This window comes from Protopterus annectens, chromosome 5.part1 (genome assembly GCF_019279795.1).
Source record: "Protopterus annectens isolate FY-2018-M chromosome 5.part1, PAN1.0, whole genome shotgun sequence".
Classification (NCBI taxonomy): domain Eukaryota; kingdom Metazoa; phylum Chordata; order Ceratodontiformes; family Protopteridae; genus Protopterus; species Protopterus annectens.
The window spans coordinates 86,910,545-86,926,311 of record NC_056736.1 but is presented as its reverse complement, the minus strand read 5'-3'; positions in this window follow the sequence as shown (position 1 = coordinate 86,926,311).

Here is a 15,767-nt window from a genome sequence, read left to right as displayed (position 1 = left end):
CAGGGCCTCTCAGGATTTTCACAGGCAACACCATGGTCATGTAGTACATCAAATAACAGAGGGACTATGTCCTAATTGCTGTGCAGACTAGCTCTTCTGGCATGGGCTTAAGCTATAAAAGCAAATATATCCATATAGATGATTGCTTACATTCCATACAAAGACAATGTTCTTGCAGATTCTCTAAGCACAGAGACGTGTTCCTGGACATACTGCACAGGTGGGGTATCCCTCAAATAGATCTGTTTGCCTCAAGTCAGAACAGACAGCTCAAATTGTTTTGTTCCAGGACTCTCTTGTCCCCAGGCCAAGTGAATGGATGTCATGTCTTTCTGCTGGGGGAGGTACCTCTATGCCTTTCCTCCCCTTCCTCTAATCCAAAAGGTTCTACTGAAGATCCAATGGGACAAACCAAAAATCTTGCTGGTGACTCCCTTTTGGGCAAGGCAGCACTGGTTCCTTCTTCTTCTTCATCTAGCAAGAAGCTGTCACTAAACATTATCCCACAAAGTGGACTTGTTCAGAAAAAGGGTTCTCAACTTCATCCCAACTTGCAGGCACTCAGTCTAACACTATGGATGTAAAGTCCTAATTCCTTCCAGACACCAGTTTTCTGAGGAAGTGCTTCAGTATTCCAGGAATTGAGAAAACCTACAACTAGAAAATCTTCCATCTCCAAATGCAAAATATTTTCTAACTGCTATCTTAAGAAAAATTAGAACCTTCTCATGGTGGGGATCCCTATAATTTTGTCTTATTTGTGTGAACTACTCAAAACTGGGCTAGCCTATTCTTCAATGAACACACTCTTGCTCACTACTTCTGCCTACATGTCACTACACCCCTCCGCCCATTCATTTTCTTTTGTTATTCCTTCCATGGTAAGTCCATGTCCTCATCTGTAAAAGCCCACTCCACCACAACAGTACCCTCCTTCTTTGCCTTCTTCAAAGGCATTGACTCCAGAGCTATTCTGTATGCAGTCATGTGGTGCTCTGTACACACCCTTACAAGACACTAAATCAACGACTTCCTTTGCCAGATCCATCCTCCTGGGATTGGTAACAGCTCTCGTCTCCAGTCCATCCACTGCATCCAAATATTAAGCTTTTGGAATCACCCACCAGTAATAGAATACTGGAAAAGCAATCTAAGGAAGGACATAGCACAGTTGTGTAAGAACTTACCACAACAGTAGATGTCCTACTGATCACTGTGTTGCATCCCTCCTTCCTTCCCCCTTACTGTTTGTAGTGAGCTCTATTCACCTTGTGGACCAAGAGGAAACAGTTCTCCTCCCATCTTCTTCTCTAATCTGATATGATCTAGTATTTTACTTCTTGATTTACTCAGGCTTCTTCAGGGTCTCCTGGTTCTAGACAGTCTAGGGATCTTACTCTCTATGTCCACTTATGTACCCTATTCTCACAGGATGACCTCATACACCAGACATATGAGCATATAGGTTTTGGCTTTTGTACTCCAGTCAGACATCAAATTACCTCAGCAAGATAACCCATTAGTATTGGAACACTGCAACTGTGATCATTTGAACATCTACCATTATGGTAAGCACTTACACAACTGCACTTTTTCAGTGCTTCCAGTTCAATGGATATGCTCAGTTCAGAATCAGTGCATTTGACTCCAGGCATCACAAAATGTCACAATGGACTTCATTGTGTGGAAAAGGGAGTTGTTCGTTCCCTATAACCAGAGTGAAGAGGGATGAAGTTCTGAGTACAACCCAGATGACCTATGTTTGATCAATGCCATGGGCACCTGATAAACTGGTAAGAGTAAGATAAGCTTGAGTAGCCAGTGGAAGCTCACTAATCTGTGTGTGTGTGTGTGTGTGTGTGGGGGGGGGGGTTAGGCCACTGGCACTAGTGACATCCAGTGGTGACTCATTGTGTTACATGCTTGTAATGGCTGGGTTGGCTTGCCTGTGGGATGGATGGCTAGGTTGCTCCTTGTGACCTGAAGTTGGCTCACTTCCTACCTTCTGTCTTTCACCAGAGGAGGAAACAAATGCCTTCCTAGGCAGAAGCAAATGGGCCACTGTGCTATCACATATCCCAGGTGAATGCCTGGCTCTTGCTCATGACAGAAAGTACAGTTGTGTAAGATCTTACCTTACCATCTTATGCATAAAGCATAGGGCATAAAGGTGATGTCCGGATGTACCATCCTCAAAACTAAGAGGCCCAGTAGGAATGCCAGTCCAAGGAGAAGAAAGGTAACCAATACATCTCAAAGAGAAAAGGACCATGGGGAGGAGGGAGGGAGTGAATACTGCACAAGTAAACAGAAGGACATCTGCCATTATGGTACAATCTTGCACAACTGTACTATGCCCTTCCATTTCACTATTGCAATATTCTTTTCTTTTTTTTAAACATCTTTATTGAATTATCACTTGTGACATTGGCAAATTTACATTTATACAAAAGCAAATTGTATTAAGTTCACATTTACAAACATTGCACTTATATATATATATATATATATATATATTGCTACATATATATCATATAACCTAATCAACATTACATAAATTATTCAGTTCCTGCCCTTTTTTAAACAAGGAACATCTTTATTAAATGATCACTTATGACACAGGCAATCATACATTTATATAAATGAAAACAATCCACACTGACACAATCCTAGTTGCAAGCATTTTACATCACAAACCATAATGACACACTCATTATTCATCACTTATAATCTACAAAATCATTTTCAAACATTACATACCTCCATTCCATTTAAGTCCTGCCTTCTTTTAAACCACATTCTTCCTCTGTATGTACTGTTCCCACAATAACCATTTTTTTTCCTGTGTAGTTTGTTCCTACCCTTTTCTAAATTTCAGTTGTTTTATCTCTGTTGCTGTATTCACTAGTTCTAGTGTAGCTGGTTTAGATTTTGATTTCCATTTTCAAGTAATTGCTTCTTTTCACAGCCACCATAACAGGATACAGCAAGGCCTTACCATGTATAGACAATTCCAATTCTGTATTACAGCTGTCACAGCTCAGAAAAATCATCTTCCCTTGTCAAACCAATCTGCCTACCAAGCATCTCTGACAGTGCATCCCACAGGGAATTCTTAAAGACCACCAACTCACCGCACTCCCAGAAAATATGTTTCCAATTACTCTTTCTTCCCCATCACACCTCCAACATTTACTGTCTACCTGAGGAAAACTTTTCTAGAGTCTACTTAAGGTATAAAAATATCTGTTAAACATTTACAAGCAAAAATCCTAAATCTTACAGACTTTCTTGTATATTTGGAAGACATATAGCATCCCATTGTTTCTTTGTGAAATGTTTATCTAATCTCTATTCCCAATCCTTTCTAACCTCCTCTGATTGATTCTTAAAATTATCATGCAATATTTTTATATGCTTTACTAATTATTCCTTTTTTAATGGAAGGTTCTGTTCTAGATTCTACAAAAAATCCACAAGTGTTGATTTTTCGTTTAGGACTCCCCTATGTCTTTCTTTTTGCCTATACTCTGATATCAATGCTTGATAGGGAAAGAAAGCTCTAACCTGTAGTCCAAAAAAATTCTTAGCATCTTCCCATTCTATCATCTATCCCTCTCTAGTTACTTGCTCCCAATACCTTGGTTCCTCTGTCACTTTTCTCCATTAAATTCCAGCCCCCTCTTGCCTATTGTCTATATCCCTAATTGCAGTCATCCCTATCAGCAGAATCACCTTTCTCCATTCCTGTGTTGGCTTAGTTTTTAGGATACTTTCTGCTACTTTATAGATATAATATTCTGTACAATTATTGTTATTCTCCTTAAAGGCCTGCATCCAAAATCCCAGTCTCTCCTTCTTTCTTGAGCCCCCCCCCATTTCATCATCACCACTTTCCACTTTAAATGATAGTTTTCTGCTTGTGCTGTGTATAGGACCCTTAACCGTGTAGCTCTGAAATACCCCATTAAATCAGGTAATCCCAATTTGCCCTGTTCTACTGGAAGAATTATCTTATCCCATTTGAATCTTGCCGTCTTCCCTTCCCAGATAAAGTCCTTCAGCTCTTTATTAATTGCTATCCACAACTTCTCATCTGGTTGATAAAAATATGCCTGACCTGTTTATAAGACTAATGCTTCTATTTTACTATCCATATCCATACAACAAAGCTTCCATTTTCTCAGTTTTTATTATCTTTTGTTTTGTCTTTTCTCATGTATCCTTAGCTGCCACATCAGAATCAGTTTTAATCCATACTCCTAAATACTTTATTTTTGTCATGTTCCCATAAATATGGATATTGCTGAACCATTTCATGTGGGTACATAATTTACCACTATTGCCTTTGTTTTAGCTTAATTAATTTTGTATCCTGAAAAGATTTGAAACTGTCTCAAAATGTTTCACAGCACTGTAATGTTTCTTTCTGTTTTGTCAGGTATAAAATAATATCATCTGCAAAGAATCCCTTATTTTCTTTGTCAGTGGTTCTAAATATAATGAAATAACAAAGGGGAAAGAAGACACCACTGCCTAGTTCCTCAGCTCAAGCAGAAAGTATCAGAGAGGGCACCACCCACTTTAATATTCACCTTTGATCTCTCATATATCCTTCTAATCAACCTTATCATTTCTTTCTGGAAATACAAATGTTTCCATTGCTCTGCTCATATGTCCCAGCTTACTTTGTCAAATGCTTCCTCTGCATCAAGACCCACCAACATCAATGGTATTTTCTTACATTTCACTTCCCTCTGGATTTCATCAGTGTTCTGTTAATGTTGTCAAATGTTTGTCCCCCCCTCCACAAAACCACATTGATCCATATTTATCAATTTTGGCATTATGTTTGCCATTCTTTTAGCCATTATAGACATGAACACTTTATAATCATGGCTTAGTATTGAAATGGGCCTGTATGAAGCTGGATCTGATGGATCTTTACCCTCATTAGGTATTACAGCTACCACTGCTTTCTTCTAGGATGTTGGTACTTCTCCTCTTAAAATACTGTTAAACAAAACCTTCCAGATCTTTATCATTTTTTTCCCTCTATCTTCCAAACTTCCATGGGAATACCATCTATTCCTGGGGACTTTCCTATAGCATGGTTATACATCACAATTTTGATCTCATCTCCTCCTATCCTGTTAGTAATTGAGCCTCATCTGTCACTAACCTTGGCATAGTTAATTCTTCCATAAACATTTCCATTTATATCATTTCCTGATTTTCATATTTCTCTGCTTTATACAGACTTTCAAAGAATTTCCAAAGTATTTCTAATATCCCTACAGGATCTCATTGCCTTCCTTGTTATGGGCTCTCTAAGCTTGGTGACAGCCTTTTCTACTTTCTGTTGCCGGAGTCATTGTGCCAAATATTTTTGTGTTCTAGTGTTATTATTAAAAAACAGTTGCTTAACAGCAATCTTTCTAAACTTATGTATATTATCGAGGTAATCCCTTATTTTCTCCTTAGCATTCTGCAGTTGATCCTCTTCTTGTTCTGTGAGATTTCCCCCTATTCTGTAATAATTCAACATTTGTCAGTTCCTCTAAATAATTCTTGTTACTATTATTTATACTATTTCCCTTTATTTTATTTCCACCCTATTTTTAAACTCCATCCTAATTTTATCCCACTCCCTAGCTACATTTTCAGAGGAAATTTCTATTCTCCCGAGTAGCTCCTAAATGATTTCCACTACTCATTCCTTAAATTCCTCTCTTTTCAACATATAGTTGGGAAAGCTCTAGCGTCTCATTTTTATTTCATTACCCAGTGTTTTTATTCTAGTTATTACTGGCGCATGATCTGAGATACGAATAGGTACGTATTAAGACCTTCAATTAAATGCACACGTTCCTGTGGAATGTAAATTCTGTCTAGCCTCACCCAGTTTTTATAACTTGAGGAATAATATGTAAATTCACTCCCATCTCCTATTACTGAATTCACATCTTCCATGCCAAACATTTTCATATTTTTTTTCAAACATCTATCCTCCTTTGCTATACTTTCCCTTCTGGGCATCCAGACACATCTTCACTGCTGCAAATCAAATTCCAGTCCCCACATATAAGTAATATTCCTAGCTGAAAACTGATTATTTCCTCTCAGAATTTTCTTAAGCTCCATTATGGCAGTTTTAGGTGGAATATAAAAACATGCCAGTGTATTCCTTCTCCCTTGTCAGTAGCCCCTTAGCACTACAAAACTGCCATTGTTATCTTTTTTATCCTCTTCTATCACTATTGGTGCTCCTCTTGCAATTTATGTTAGTACTCCTCTTTTCCTTTGTCCCAGATATTTTGCTAAATAACCATCCTGAGAACCTTTCTTTATCGAATTCACATGTTCAGTTCTTTCCAAGTGTGTCTCCTGTAACATAGCTATTTGTGCTCTAATTGTTTTAATATAGTTCACTATTTTATTTTTTTGTATTTGCGAGACGATTGCCATTTAAAGACATTACAGAAAGCATCATTGTACTAAAAAGTTATTCCCTTTTTTGTTAAATGTGCAGTTCTCGCTTTTGTGTAACATGCACACGTTTGGCAGACTGAACTTTTATATAGCTGTCTCTTGTCAAATCTTACAAAACTTTTTGTTTTTTTGAAAGCCCTCAAAAAAAAAAAAAAAAGAGTACCCCCTAAAACCTATTTAATAGTAACACATAAAACTATATACATCTACAAATACTGAAGTTTTACTTTCCTAACAGGAACAAATATCCCAAACTGACAGCCATACTCACAAACTTGAGTTAACCTAAAAGAAAGGTTATCCATGCTAAGATGCATGGTGCAGCCTGTGCTTCTACTAAGTGCTAACTGGTTTTGTCTTATCTTTACAGCTCTCCTAACTAGGAAAGCCCCTGAATGCTTTCAGAGAACATCATCTCCTAGCCGGTTTCTCCTTTCTTTTTTCCCCAGCCAATCATTCTCCACCAGACTGTAAGCAATTTCTCTTTATCAGATTGTCTCAATGGAGATATGAGAACCAGACAGTCAATTTATTTTTATTAGACTGTTTCTCTGGAGACATGAAGGCCAGATACAGAATTGCTACTACGCATACATTCATTTGCTAGAAAAAAGTCTCATAATATTCAATATTATTTTTCATTTACTTGCTTTCTCTTAAAACTTGTGAGTAAATCAACGTTTTTTAATCTAGTCATTGTCCCATGCAAGAATGAGAAAAAGCACATTATTTTTTCTTTTGTCATGCTCTTTTAACCAGGTCTTTTTTATATTGCAGTGCCTACATTTCTTAAAACTGAACAAGAAGAAATTGAGAAGGGAGAAAGAAAGGGAAAAAAAGAACAGCAGCACTTATTTACAATCCTCATTGTGCATAAACATAACTGAGAAAATGTTATAGCATGCAAAGAAAACCATAGACCACAAAAATAGTACTATTAAGAAAAACTGTTTTCTTTATTTGTAATTAACTTTCTCTCCTCTCTTCCCCTCCCCAAAGCATTTTTCTGAATATTAATGACATGAAGTAGGGCATATACTTTAAATCTCCACAAGTCTAACAAATTCTGACCAAATTATGTCCAGATTTTCTTGTTCTGTCATATTTCACAGATATAAGTATTGCATTGTAATCCCACGTTAAGTTACTGGTTTTATTATTTTTCATCTTTACCTCCCAAATCCTGTCTCTGCTTCATTTCCAATGTACTCTCAATTCTTCTAGTCAACTCTTGTGGTCCCTTCCTTCTCTCTAACCTTTTTCTGTTGAAACAGTGGACAAGGTTTCACAGGTACAGTCTCTCTGTGGTCTTTATTACCAGAAGAACAAGAAGCAGAGTTTCTTTCTGTTTCACAGCTCACTTTTTGTTGGACAAACTTTTGTATTTCCTCCTTAGCATGTACTTCATCAAAAATTATTTTGTCCCTCCAGGGAAGAATACTTTGAAGACACCTGGGTACAGCAGTTTGAATATCACACCTGCATCTTGACATTTCCTGAATAGTGGAACGAATTTAATGTTCTTCTGTCTGGTGTACAATTCTCCACAAATGCTGTGCTGGCTCCCACTTTTAGTATTTTGTCCTTCTGCCATAATTTTGTCAGAATCAACTCATTCTGCTGGTATGATTGCATCTTTACTATTAAAGGTCTAGGTTGCTTTCTCATAGCCAGGTTTGGAGCACACACATGATGTGCCCTTTCAACTAACAACTCTTGCTGTGGAATACCAGTCCAGTTGGTTATTTAAATGTTCATAAAGTGCATGCAGTCTGTCCCTTCCAGCTTCTCTAGTATAGCTAAAAATCTCAGGTTTTTCATACGTGCTCTGTACTCTAATTCTGTTTTTTGAAACATCTCTTCCTGAGCAGTCTCATATTCTGTCAGGTTTTGAACCATTTCAACCTCTGATTTTTGCAGCTTTATCATCTAATATAAATATCTGTTTAAAACTTCTTCCATTTTTTTTCCATTCTTTTGTTGTTTGTGTTACTATATTCCATCAGTGTTCAGTTTATTTAAATCAGGTCTGTGTGCAGTTATCTTATATCTTCCTGTAGGTTTCTGCAAGTCATGTCTGGAGATTGCATTGCTTTTCGCTGAACAGCTGCAGACTTTTCCCCAGTAAGTGTTTCTTCCTAACTTTTTGTAGCTGACTTTTTCCAGGTACACTGTATTTTTTTCTGGCATACAGGCAGTACACTTACTAGCAATTTACTGAAATGTATCCATAAACACAAAAGTCTACTTGCCTTCCCTGTTGAGTTCCTGTTTTCACATTGGAAGAGCTAGAGTTAAGCTGTTACTCAGTGTGCAGCCATCTTGGAAGTCCCCACTGTTGCAGTATTCATTACAACAGGGAGCATGGAAAAGCTCAGGAAGAAAGGGATGAGGAAGGACCAGCAGAGCTCTCTAGAAACCTATGAAGGATGGTCCTAGCAAAACCAGCTCTACTCTGGAAATTCCATCCAACTTGTAGTGCTTGGTAAACGTATTCAGAGAAGTCCAGGCAGATGCCTCAAAAACAGAATTAGTATCCAAACCCTTGAAAAAGGCAACAGAGGAAGCCACAGCTCTAGTAGAATGAGCCTTAACAGAAGAAGGAATGCTCTTACCATGAAAGGGATAACAAAAATAAATGGCTTTAGAAATCCAAGAAAAAATAGTTTGCTTAGGTATGCCAATCCTATGGATCTAGGATGAAAGGGAACAAAGAGCTGATCAGATTTTTGAAAAATCTTAGTCTTATCCAAAAAGATTCTGAGCTGTCTATGCAAATCCAATGTGTGCAGCACAGTCTCACTAGCAGATTGTGGAGAAGGGGAAAAAGTGCAAATGAACAGACTGATTAAGAGACAACTCATTCACCACCCTGGGCATAAAAGAAGGATTAGTACAAAGGGAGACACTGTCCTTATGGAGCACCAAAGAAAGAACAAGTCATAAGGACTTGTAGCTCAGACACCTGTATGACAGAAGTAAGGGCCAACAAAAGTATAGTCTTCCAAGAACAATGCTGTAAGGAAGCTGAAGCAGCAGGCTCAAAAGGAGCCTGGGCCAATTCTTCTAAAACAAAATTAAGATCCCGAAGAGGAGGAACAAGCTTCCTGGGAGGCCTAATATGAAGGATGCCTTTAAGAAATTGTTTGGCTTCAAATCTAGAAGCTAAAGGAGATGATAAAGGGAGACAAGTAGAGATAGCTGATAAGTGGTCCTTAACAGAAGAATAAGCAAACCCAGCATTGAACAATTCACACAGGTAAGAGAGAACCAAAGGAACACCTACAGAAAGTGGATCCAGATTGCAAGAAAGACACCAAACAGAAAACCTCTTCCATTTGGATAAGTAGGATTTCCTAGTAGCGGGTTTCCTGGCATCCTGCAGGACCCTACGCATGTCCTCAGAAAAAAGATGTTTATGTGAAATCAAAATCCGATCACCCACGGTGTCAGTTGAAATATGGACAGGTGGGGATGGATGAAAGATCCCTTGTCTTGTGTGAGTAGGTCCACCCTGTGAGGTAACTTGTGATGGCTGCCCTTGGTTAAATGCAGAAGAAGAGGGACCCAATGATGTCTTAGTCAAAAGGGAGTCACCAACAAGATTTTGAACAGGACTTTTGGAATGAGGGGAAGAGAAGGAAAGGCATAAAGAAACATCCTCTTCCAAGAAAAAGAGAGGGCATCTACCTTCCAAACCAGAGGACCTTGGCACAAAAGAGAGGAAGTTTTTTGTTCAGAGGGGAGGCAAAAAGATATATATGAGGAGTATTCCACTGGTGGACAATGTCCTGAAAAAAACATCCCTGTGAAGCATCCATTCATGGGATTGAGTTATGGACCTGCTCACAGTGCCTGCCACAATGTTTTGACCTGAGGGAATGTAAACTGCCTGAAGTGCCACTTGATACTGGATAGCTAGTTCCCACACTAGGACTGCCAACTGGCGAAGAAGACAATATCTTGTCCTCCCCTATTTGTTGACATACCACATCACTGTGGTATTGTCTGTAAACATCTTGAAAGGTACAAGAAAGAAGAGAGGATGAAAGGCCTGAAGAGCTAGCAGAAGAGATCTCATTTCTTTGACATTGATGTGGTCTTTTTGTTGATGAGATGATCAGATTCCCTGTACCTTTAGGGAACCGAAGGTTGCTCCCCATCCCAAATCTGAAGTGTCTGTGAACAGCTCCTGAGAGGGAAGAAGTGGTTGAAAAGGGAGCCCTGAATTGAGAGTCAACTGTTGAGTCCACCACTGAAGTTTCAGCTTGAGACATGGAAGAAGAGGAACTAAGAAGTGGACGGGATGAGAATGCTGAAGCCAAACTGACTTTAGAAACCACAAATGTTTTTTCATGTGGAGCTTGGCAAGAGGGGGCATAGGAATGGTGGAGGCCATGAACCCCAAATCTTTCAGAAATTCTCTGGCTGTTACTGAAGCCAAAGAAAGAAGGGATAGAAGAAAAATGAGAGTTAGAGCCTTGGGAGGAGGCAGGGATGCCAGCATTGAAACAGTGTGGATCCTGAACCCCAAAAAGACATGAATATGTGGAGTCAGAAAAGACTTTTTGAAATTTATAGTAAACCCCAAGCTCTGAAGAAGGGGGGCAGCAAAATGAAGATTTTGCAGCAACATCTCTGGAGGAGGCCTGAAATAGGAGGTTGTACAAGCAGGGAAATACTTGGATCCCACTCATCCTGCAGAAATTAATCACAGGAGCAAGGCATCTGGTGAATACTCTTGTGGCAGTAAAAAGGGCAAAGCAGAAAACTGAAAATGTCAGAAAGCAAGAGAGAAACATAAAAACTTCCTGAAAGGGGGGTGAATAGGGATATGAAAGTAAGTATCCTTAAGGTCCAGAGATACTAGGAAAGCCTGAGGAAGCAGCAGAGGGAACAAGGTCTGAAGGGCCAACATTTGAAAAGAGGAGATTTTCAGAAAGGTGTTTAGATGAGCGAGGTCCAGAATAGGTCTCCAAGTGCCCTCTTTCCTGGAAACCAAAAGCATTCTGGAGTAGAACTCCCTCCCCCTTTGGGAAACTGGGAACTATTCAGGAAGTTTCAGAGTCAAAAGATCCTAAAGCTCCCCTGGAATGAAGGCCAACTTCTCCCAAGGGGGCTGAGGAATGCCCATTAAAGGGGGAACAAATTTCCAGACCATGAAATACCCTAGGCGGATAATGGACAGAACCCTGGAATCTTGAGTAATCTTTAACCAGACAGGAAGAGACAGGGAAATATGAATAAATGAGGAATGTGGCTGAGAAGAACAGGACAGTCAGCACCTGGTTTGTCAGGAAAAGGAAGCTTCTGTGTCACAGTAGTCTGGGTAGCTTTAGCAAGAGGAGCCTGCTACCCACCTTTTTTACCCTTGGGGTGAGGTTGAGACTACCTATTAACAAAGGCTGGCTTATTAGGGTAACTTCTCTGAAATTTAGGCACAGGAGACACAAAAACATGCTTTAGTTCCTGCAAGGTCTTGTCCTTATCCTGAAGAGACAAACAAATCATCAGGAGCTTCACCAAACAAGTGTTTGCTGTCTAGAGAAGCACCTATCAACTTAGCCATAATATCAGGCAAAGGTTGAAGCCGAAGTTAGGAATATCTCCTCATCACAGAACCAAAAGTAGCAGCTCTAGAAGAAGCATCTGCTGCATCATAACTACATTTAATAGAATGGCAAGCCACTTGGGAAGAAGTCCCTAGGAAGGAAAGAGGAGACCTCTTCCCTTCAGAGTCAGGGAGATCAGAAATTACCTGACAGGCTTGAGAAATAAGTGCCAGAATATACTTTGGCATATGGGTCTGATAAACAGCCCTAAAAGCCAAGCAGCAGAGAAATAAACCTTCTTACCTAGCCTTTCCATAGTTCTGCTGTCTTTATCAGAAGGAAGTAACTTAGTAGAGGGCAGTAACTGAGATGGCTTAGCAGCTGCCACAAACAACACAGAGGGGTCAGCAAAAGGACACTTGTAGAGAAAATTGCAGTTCTCAGGCTCCCTATAAAACCTATCAGATTTCTTGGGGGCAGGAGGCTAGGAATCTGGGGCCTTAGATGCAGTAAAGAAAAAAAGGCATCCAACAAAGCAGCCAAAACAGGATGAACAGCAGAAGGTCTAGGAGAGTCCATTTGCAAAAGCTCGGAATACCTCTTCTGAACTTCAGAAACCTGAGCACAATCCCATTTAAAGAACTCCATCATTATATAGATTGTGCTCAGACCCATAGTCCAAAGGAGAGGGGATCGGAGATGAATAAGCAAAGGATTCTTTACCTGACTCCACCTCCTCTTCAGAGGAATCCTGTTCCCTGAGTCTTTTAAGGGGAGTAGAGGACCAAGGAGAAGCAGGAACAGAAACTCCCTGCAGAATTGTCAAAGCCATAATGGCATTAAACAACCCCTGAGTGGTCCTTAAGAGCCTTAGAAACATGCTTTATTTTTTTGTTTCTTTTTCAAAAGGATGTCTGCCATGTAAAATTTAGAAGGCTCAGACCCTGGATGGCATTCAGGACTTGTAGTTGGAACTTCCTCTCTAACCAGATTCTAGACCCTTTGGAAATAATCAGCAGCGGTTCCTCCTGAACATGAGAAGTGGACGTAAAGCCTCCAGCGATGTGTGAGAGGTTGGATCCATGCCAGCCTCCAAAATGGTCGGGGCAGAAGAATCCAACTGCAGAGATGCGTGATCCTCTTGGCTTTCACTAGTCTCAGGAGAGATGCCCAGCGGAGGTGACATAGCAGAAGAATTGGACTTAGATTTCTTGGCCTTTTTCTTTAAGGACGACTGACCCTTTGAGTGGGAAGTTCCTTCCATAGTGTCTTTTGCTAAAAGCTTAAGATGTTGTTTCACCAAGTACAAGGTCAGAGAAGAAAGCCAATTATGGAGAGTCTCTGGAATGAAAGCCTTGCAAATAGAACAGGATGTATGGTCATGGGAAACACTAAGAAAAATAAGCACTGCTTGTGATGATCTTTATGGGGAATCTGTCTCCTGTAGTGGCATTTACCCTTTCTGGATGACATAAACCCCACAAGCAACACACACACACACAAAAAAAAGGTAAGAACCAAAAATCCCAGTGGGGGACTTACCTGAAATGGCTTGGTGAACCAAATGAAGCAGGCGTTCAGACTGCTGATCAAAAGATGGCATTTGGACTAGCGGCAAAGAAGTCCTGAGAATGGTACGTCCAGACATCACCTTTATGCCTTATGCTTTACATGCGGATAATATGTGTGATGTATGACGTAACTTAAAGGCTTTGGTATACTGCCAGATGTCAGGCTACCCTTGGCAACAGATTGTTATTGTAATGAATATTGCAAACAATGAAATAGAAGGACATCATATAAGCCGAATGATTACAGGTAGAACAGCCACTGGACAGTTCCCATGGCAGTGGGATGAGTTGGGAGGGAGCTTGGTATGGGATCCTGAAGTAACACAGCCTGGCATATGCTAAATTTGTTGTGGCTTCTATTTTTTCACTTATTTATATGCATGCATGCTTATTTTGTGAAATGCATTTTTTTCTAATTATATGTTTTCATTTGTTTTTAATTTACTGCTGCTGTTTTGTGTGTGTCCACAGTACAAAACATTATATGAAATGTGTGGACTGTGGAATTTGACATTTTTAAATTTCAGGGGTGGGTATACCGGAAAAGGAAACTGCAGAAATTACATTTGTGCAGCTTCAACTGAAAATCGTTTACTTAGATAACTCCTTACAGAGTTTGTCTGTTATATCACTATGTTTACTATTAAGCTGAAATATTTGTCTGAGGCATGAAAAACAGATAGTTATATAGAAAATCCTGGATTCGCTTCTGTGCATATATCGAAAATACAATGTAAAAATAAAAAAATAACATGGAAGGATGGTGTAAGGAATTTGTCAGAAGGAAAGTAAAGTCAATTGAAAACATGAAAAAAACTCAACTTGCATTAACTGTTCATTTGTTCAGATGAAATCACTTTGCAATAAACTTCTAAGTGAGGTGATGCTTGATCACCTTGTTTTAGTATGGTCACCAAACTGCACTCCCATTAATGAGCAAAGCAAGCATGACCCATGTCATGTAATAATGGCTGACTGTTTAGTTTCCTTGTAACTTAAAGTTTACAGCTAAACCATTTAAAATAATGTGTGCTGTTAATGGAATATTAGACATAAGACTGATCCTCCCCATATTAACTTTGAAATAACAAGCAGGTTTCAGTTAATGTGTCACATATCTGCCAATTCAGCTTCCATTTCCTTACAGATATGCAAGTTACCAATAAAGACAATTTCGATTCACAGTAGGACTAGTAACACAGAGTTGCAGTATTATATACCACGCTGTTTTGCCATGCTACAGTCCCCATGCAGCAAGTATAATTCACTAGTACTTCAGAGGTGGTGAAGGCAAAGAAACCACTTTGAAGCATACTTATCTATAGAATGTTTTACATAATATTCAGAGCAGCAATTGTCTTTAGTGAACAATAAAAACATGAGATGGAGAAAGAGGCTTTAAGGGACATGTAACAAAACAGTGTGCTTTGGCTCCTTGGTATATACAAACGTGTGTATGCGTATATGTGGATGAGGTCTGAAAATAAAATGCCAGTGAACAAGATGATGGCCATAAGGCAACAGTAATAATAGATTAGAAACACCCAGCACCCCCCAGGCCAGAATCATCTCCCACTAGTTGAGGAGGTCTTTGGATTAAAATATTTCAAAAAAACTTATTTGGAAATTGGTACAAAGCTCATATACTCCCTGCATAATTTATACTGCCAGCACAGGACAGTTACAGTGTATGCTTTAATGTGAAGGTTTTTCCGTCTGTTTTTTGTTGTTGAGGACAAGGCTGTGCACAGATGGCATATATTATGCCAGTTTTTCCACCTACAGAACAATGTACTCATGCATCACATGTGGCTAGCTCTAGGTGTTACTACCTACTAGACTCTACAACCAAGCATCCACATCAGTCCATCAATGTCCAGTGGATGATCCAATTACATTTCATTGGATGGGCCATCCCTAATAAAACCAGTGTTACTACAGTGCACTTTGCTTTAACAATGGTAGACTGGCTGGCTAAAAAAAAAAACACATCCACATACAAGGTCACTATGGTTGGACTTCCAACAGTGCAATAAACCGATTTAGAGAAAATCAAGTAATTTACTCTTTCTGCTTTTCTAATAAATATATGTACACAGAACATATTGAGCTACAACCTGGGAAGCTAATGTAACTCGTGACACAGAACCAG